General features: G+C 36.5%; 1 long non-coding RNA gene across 1 annotated transcript; it reads left to right on the top strand.

Annotated features, from left to right (window-relative positions):
* The first annotated feature begins 3,831 nt into the window (after positions 1-3,831).
* Positions 3,832-7,359, top strand: LOC127127420 (uncharacterized). Its single transcript, XR_007805342.1, has 3 exons — positions 3,832-4,267; positions 4,397-4,903; positions 6,231-7,359. It is a non-coding gene; the product is annotated as an uncharacterized LOC127127420 (long non-coding RNA).
* The last annotated feature ends 231 nt before the right edge of the window (positions 7,360-7,590 follow it).

Here is a 7,590-nt window from a genome sequence, read left to right as displayed (position 1 = left end):
GAGCATCACCTATGACTTGAGATTTCAGAATCTCCTCTAATCCACTGAAAGGTACCTTGTCAGATACGGGTATACCCAAGAGTTAGGAATACTCTTCCAACATAGGGACAAGCTGATAATTGGGAAAAGTGAAGCACCGATAGAGAGGATCATAGAACTGGACTAATACACTTAAGAGTCCTTCCACAACCCCAGTAGACAGCACAAATAGAAGCTTCCCATGATGTTCCCTGAAATCCAAGGGATCAACTACAAAGGATGCTAGCTTCCTTAACTTCTACAAATCTGGACATCTGAAATTGTACTTCTTAGTGTTCCTTCGTCCATAATCCAGGGTCTGAAATTTTATTATTGTGATGAATGCTATGATGTACATGTATGCATGAATGTAATAATCACACACAAGGCAAACACAAAAAAAGGTCAAGGGATGGACCATGTCGTCGTCAAGATCAATCATCCATTTTGGTGGATTATGGTTTTCACCTTATCAACACCCAAGTTGCATTGATATTAACGATAACTGATCAGATCAACTGAGAATCAGAGAATTTGTTGTGAGTCACGAGCATGAAGTCAGGTTAAGAACCATCCCCAAGGAGTGTAATAAGGATAAAAACCTATAGATCTTGTTCTAAAAATTTCCCAGAGTCGTGATCCCTTTTATCGGATACTATAGGTTTGGATGACTGACTCATCGACCTATAGTATTCTCAAGAGAAGCTCGTTCGAGTGTAGTATCGTGTAACAACTTGAAGCTAGCGGAAATATACCCGAACATATCGCACGCTCTAACATACAACAAAGTCACCATTGAACTTTATTATTTCTGAATGAAAGGGAAAACATCGATAAAACCCGGGGAAAAGAGATATATTGGGTAAGGAAGTCGGTTATACAAGGGGAGTGTATTAGCACCCCAAACATCCATGGTACTCCATGGGAACCGTTTTGATTGTTCTCGCTCGAATGGGTGTGATATCTAAATATTACTTGTAAAAGAATGGGAAAAGGAAAAGAAATACATAAAGTGCTCGGTGAGGATTAGAGCCCTCATGTCTACGTATCCTCATAGTGCAATGAGGAATTCAGAGCTCCGTAATTCAAAGAACTAGTGGTGGGAGATGAAAAGAATTGTGATCAAAGTATGGTCTGAACCACAAGATTGTAATTTGAACTCCAACAAGGGTGAAAACATGAACCCCAGAGTAAGGTGGCTATTACTAGTACGTGGGCTAGCATGGTTGCCGCTATAGGGTAATATCGAAAAGATGACGAAATAGGTGTTTGAGGAAATGGCCCAAACATCTCTTGGTTCATAAGGTGACGTAAGAAGGAGCATAAAGAGGTAGTGCATTTGGCTCAAAGATAACTGGTATACCACATGGAGTGAATGAAGGTAGAATATGATGTATCCTGGAGACGAATGGAATAAAGTGACCAAAGTCACATAACTGAATATCAGGAAATAAGTGACTTGAGGATGTATTGTTTGAGACCGAAAGGTGAAAGTGAATTGGAATCCATAAGAGAAATGAGATTTTTACCATAGAGGGAATTAAATGTCTGGGTACGAGCCAAACAACTCTAGGTAGAATGCATATTTTCGTTAGGCGTCCTAATAGGGTGTATATGGAATTCCAAAGAAAGTGTATTTCTGTGTCCAAGGATTGATATGTCACTGGGGGAATGATTTATGATCGAATGTAAATAATGGATTGTGAAAGATATGAGTGATGCCCTAAGAAGGAAGGAGGAATAATTAGAAGTATGCTCACCAAGGATTCACATCCTCGTGCCTACGTATTTTCATTGTGCCATGAGAAAGTCAGAGTAATTGTAGTTCGGAGAACCACGAGAATAGAGAGATAAGGGTGATGAAAAGTATAATTTGTACCAACAGAGTTGTGTCAAGGGAATCCACAAATGGATGGGACGGGGAACCAAAGAGTAAACATGCATTTAACAGTACGTGGGCTAGCATGGTTGCCGCTATAGGGTAAAGTCGAAAACAAAGACTGAATTAAGTGTTTGGGCACAATCCGAAACAACTCTTGATTTGCAAGACAGACTACCGCTATATCATCCTAAAAGGGTATAGGCGGGGACCAATAGAAAGTATTGTTGTGTACAAGGAACAATATATCACTGGATGGGAAAAAAGCAGTTCGAGATCAAAGAAGAATGGTATCTTGGGTCCATGAAGAGATAGACTCTGGATCATAGAGCAAGGTGGCGTCTTAGCCGAAAAAGAGTGAATTAAATTTTTGGGTACGAGCCAAATAAGTCTCAATTAATGAGGTGGACTGTCGCTAAATCGTCCTAAAAGGATAGACAAGGACTCCAAGGAGAAGTATGGTTGATCTCAAAAAGATGGTCTTGATTGAACGAATGGAGAATGATTGAATAAATAGGGTAGCTCACGAAGAAACTGGGTTTTTCTGCCTACGTATCCTTATAGTATAATAAGGAAATCAAAGCTTTCGTAGTTCAGTCCAATAGGGCTAAAAACAAGGTGATAAGGAGGCAAAAAAATGTGATTGGATGATTAAATGAAATGATTAGAATGGAGAGTGAGAAAAGACTTGACAGTTGATTGATGAGAATCACACTAAAGTCTATGAATAAGGGCGAACACTTTGAATAGTTGAGGCCTACACCCCGTACGCAAAGTCGCTCTAGACAAGGATAGGAGAAACTCCATCTCATCATTCCCTATTACTTAAGGCTCGTGGCGTATGATACTTCTCTTAACTGACAAGTTGTTGGCGAAGAATCTTCATTGTTGATCCTTGTGTTGGTGTCGTCTTGTATGAAGAAGACTTGGTAGTTTAATCGATTTGTATCGCACTATAGTCTATGAATAAGGGCGAACACTTTGATTAGATGGGGCCTACGCCATATACGCAAAGTCGCTCTAGACAAGGATATGAGAAACTCTGTCTCATCATTCCCTATTGCTTAAGGCTCATTTCGTACAATTCGAATTGTATTTACCAAGTGTTAACCTTCGATTTATCTTGTATAATCCACTGCTTGATGTGACTGAGGATGCCTTGATTGAAAATCTTGACTTGAGGCTTCGAGCTCCACAACTTATAAAAAAAAGTCCTATTAAGTGACTAAGGATGTTTTCGTCACTTAATTTATATTGTAGGATTATACAAGTTCAAAGAAGTTAATTGATCAAAATTACTTTTTATCAATTTGAATCATGGGTTTGAAACAATTGGAAATGTAGATTAATTTTAATCTAAGGGTTAGAAATCAATCCAACTATCCCAAGGGATCATGCTATAGTTAGTTAAGGCTTGACTAAAACTCTATGTCAAAATTAATCCTAGGGATCATGCAATTATATGATCAAAATACCAAAATAACCCCTAAAGGGTAAAAAGGTCATTTCACAAGATATATCAATTAAGAGCACAAATTAAATCCTAGTTAAAATCTAACTATAGCCTAAAATGGGTCGAACTCTAGATCCTATTTTCCTTTACTAGATTCTAAAATCACCTAAAATCTAATTAACCTAATTAATTTCCAACTTAAGTTCTAATTAAAATCTAAAAATTTCAATAAAGAGACTAAGCTAATATCTAGAGCTACTAATTGACCTTGAAAACTAATTAACCTAATTATGTTGATTAATATGGATTAATAAAACTAATCCTAATTTTCCTAAGTTACTGACAATTAAAATGCAAAAGCAAAACTGAAAACTGGGTCCAAATCAACAAGGCCCAAACAAACTAAACGACCCATGAAGCAAAGCCTATAGAGGATGCACATTGAATTCGGAATGGGCCTCAAAGCAGAGGCCCACTCATCATTTCCAGTTGTAGGGGGTGGGAATCCGAAAGGGGTAGTGAAGAGGGCAATCTTGGGCCCTTAGGCCTAAGCTGAACGCTGCGAACTCTACTGAACTCAGGATGAAGCTCCATACGCGAATACGCTTCAACTTTGCCGCTTCTTCCACCTGTATCGTCTTCCCCGATCTTGTGGACTAAAACGTACGCAGCTATGAACCATTTCGTATTCGGAATAAGCGTGCGTCCAAGAAATCTTCTGAAGGAAGAAACTGACATGAAACCGATGCGAACGAAACGAATAATCGTGGATTTTAAGACACCTCCAACAATCGTGTTAGATGTTCAAACTCCGAATTTGAACCAACTTCAAATGCGCAGCAGCGAAATTAAGAAAATGACATAAGAAGATGGTGAGGAACTTACCAGATTCAGATCACGACGTAGTGGCGAAACAGGTATCCCGCTTCTTCTCGGTATACTTCTCTTTCTTCCTCGTGAGATCTCTTGTTGTTGCTGTGTTCTTGGCACATTTCTTCGAGTGAGATGTAATGGAGGCATGACTTTATTGTGTGCGTGTGATGCAGAGTTCTATGAACCTGATGCAGAGGATGGAGTTTGGTGGAGGAGGCTGAGAAGTTATGCAGAACTTGAGCTAGATGAGCTTAGTGAAGAGAGAGCTTGCAGAGAACTTGAGATTTGTGCAGAGCTATGAACTGGATGTCGAGAATGGGGCAGAAAATGAGATTCCGAACTTGGTGAAGAATGAGCTAGCCCCCAAGATTGATCTTGGTAAGTGCTTTTATAAACTTCTGACCCTGATGATTCTCTCTCTCTCACTATCATTATCTTCAAATATGACAAACAACACATCAAGCAACAATAATCACATACAACAACTTACCATCATTCCAACAACTTAATATAACAAAAAACCGCAAAGTAAGATGAATAAGAATAATAATAAGAAGAAGAATAAGAGAGAGGAGGAATCAGGTCGTTGGAAAAAAAAACTCCTGCCATAAACGCGAAATCGCCACCCACTGCACTTGTCTCCGGTTGCCATCACACCCCATTTGCTAATCAGATCCAAGGTCGGTGGTCTTTCCTTTTCCTTGCCTCCATTATTAACTTTTGTTTGTATTTGGTTTGAATGAGAGTTGAAGTTTTTATTTTGTGTTTATTATGTTTTATTGTTTGAGAAAGGAATAAGATTTGTTTTTCTAAATGAAGAATGCTTTCATAAGTTTTTACCCAAATAACCATATTCCCCAACTTTAATTGCAAATTAACCATTTACCCTTATTATTCTCATTCTACCCATCTTTCAAACAAAAATAATCTAGTCGTACAAGGGACTTTAAACGATTTGGCGCCTAGATACAAGAATGAAAGGGAGAGCCACTAAAAATAAAGCTTGCATAGATAGCTATAAGGGGGCGCCAATTGAAATAAAACCCCCTTTTGAATTTATAAGGGGCACCAATTGAAAGAAAGCCCCCTTATGGATTTTATTAGGTAAAGCCAATAGAAGGAAATCTCCCCTTTGTTAATTTATTTATTTAATTTTTAATATATATTAATATAATATTGTAAATTTTAATGTTATTTTAAAAGTAGATTTTTTTTTGTATAAATAGAGGTGGTCATTCTGCGGATTTCTTCACACTTTTTCTCATTTTATTCTTACAATCTTTTATTCATTTATTCCATCATGTATATTAGAACATATGGTCATGTTATTTTTTCGAGAACCAAGTCCCCAATAAAGATGCTTTTTTGGAACATCCAAAGTTTAGAGTAACTAGAAAGGATTTTGAATTGTTGGTTAGACTGATAAATTAAAGATAAGGAAAGAGTTAGAAGTACTAAAAGGCTTGTTTCATACATCTCAATTGAAGATCACAATAATTTTATGCAACGTATGTGGGTGCGAATTAAAGATGACAACGATATTAGGGATATGATGCCCGCAACGATGATATTGTTTTGATTGTTGTAATCTCTTAGTTATTTTGCAATGTTAATTGTTTTTTTATTTATAGTTTGTGTTATTGTTTTTGACGCATTGTTGTTTGTTGTCTTGTAACGTAAAGTTGTTATCCATATTAACTTTAAAGGTTACAAAAGTTCTAACGACATCATTAAATCTTATCTAGAACTTGTTCCAACATTGGGACAACATTTTCGTGTGTGACCGGGAAGACGACATATTTCACACAATATTTCCATTTTATAAATTGTATCCATTTTGGTTATAATTTATGTTCTTTTGTTGCGACCTTTTTTGTTCCTTCTCATATTTTCATTGTGGTAAATTGTGTCTCATTGATATGTAGGCAAACAGTCTTCACTAGCTACCACTGGAAAGCCATTATTGTATATATTTAATAAGTTTATGACCTTGTAAACATCTGATAGTTGCAAGGATGGGTCTTGACGAACACCATAACATGCCGCAATGACATGGAAACAAGGCATACGGAAGGTTTGAAACTCTCCGCAATCGCACCAATATTTATGAATTTCCACCAGGTATTATCTCATTAGTCAGTCCTCATTGTGATCCTCTGCATCATCAACAAGGAAGTTATAATCATGACAATTAAATCCTGTGACGTGATGTGAGATCGCTTTAATAGTTTCCTCCTTAAAAAATTTCATCCAGTTTTCACTGAATAATTTTCCTAATTCTAACACCGCACTCCATTTTTTACCTCTGGTAGCGAATATTGATCCCAACCTATAATAGGTTTCTCTCACTAACACATTAATGAGTAGGTTTCTAGTTCCCTTAAAGACGTCATTCATGGATTCCATAACTTGTGGTAGTACATTAATGATGGTTCGTTTGAACCATAACTTGCATTCGCAACTTTTTTCGAAGATTTATGCATTTGATTTCCCTCATGAAATGTTGTGCAATGTGTCTTATGAAGTATACATCCACATAAGAAGGATTTTGCCAACCATTAGCAGGATTATTATAAGAGCTCTCAATAGATGCATGTCTATCTAAAATCAAGCATATATTGGGTTATAGATCGACGTGTGTTCTGAGATTTTTTAGAAAGAAACTTCAATCGCCACCAGTCTCACCTTCAACTAAAGCAAAGGTAATTGGGAAGATATTATTTTTGTCTTGTGCAATTTCCATTAGTTTGCTCATTATAATTTACCATAAATACTTATTTGTATCTTAATACTTATTTTTGTTAGAATCCTCGCAGTTTTTGCACTCATGTCCATGGTTATGTTGCACATGACGAATTAATTGAACCATATTTGGAGCGTGCTGAATTTGGCCATCTCATCAAATTTAAGACATATGTCGTTGATACAAAGTTTATTCTTACTCTTTAATAAAAGTGGAGACTTAAGACACACACACAATCCATCTTCTGACTGTTGAATGTACTGTCACACTAGAGAACGTATAAAAGTTGTTGGGTTTACCAATTAACGGTAAGGTGATAAAATGGTCCCACAGATATTGATGAAAATATATCATAGCAAATTTTGGGTAAAGGCTTAACATTAACCGATATGAGGGGACAAAAAATTAAAATGAAGTGGCTCAAAGGTAATTACTCAGTAATAAAAATTAATCGAAGAATAATAGGTTTATTTTTATTTATGAATACTTCTAGTTCTTGTATACATATTATGTCTTTAACTTTGTTAGAGACTATAGATAAAATAGGAAAACATAGTTTGGGGTTCGCTTGTTTATTGTGGATCTATAGATCTTTCTGTAACATTGATCACAAAATCACATCTA

Source organism: Lathyrus oleraceus, chromosome 3 (genome assembly GCF_024323335.1).
Source record: "Lathyrus oleraceus cultivar Zhongwan6 chromosome 3, CAAS_Psat_ZW6_1.0, whole genome shotgun sequence".
Lineage (NCBI taxonomy): Eukaryota > Viridiplantae > Streptophyta > Magnoliopsida > Fabales > Fabaceae > Lathyrus > Lathyrus oleraceus.
This window is presented reverse-complemented; position numbering and strand designations above follow the sequence as displayed.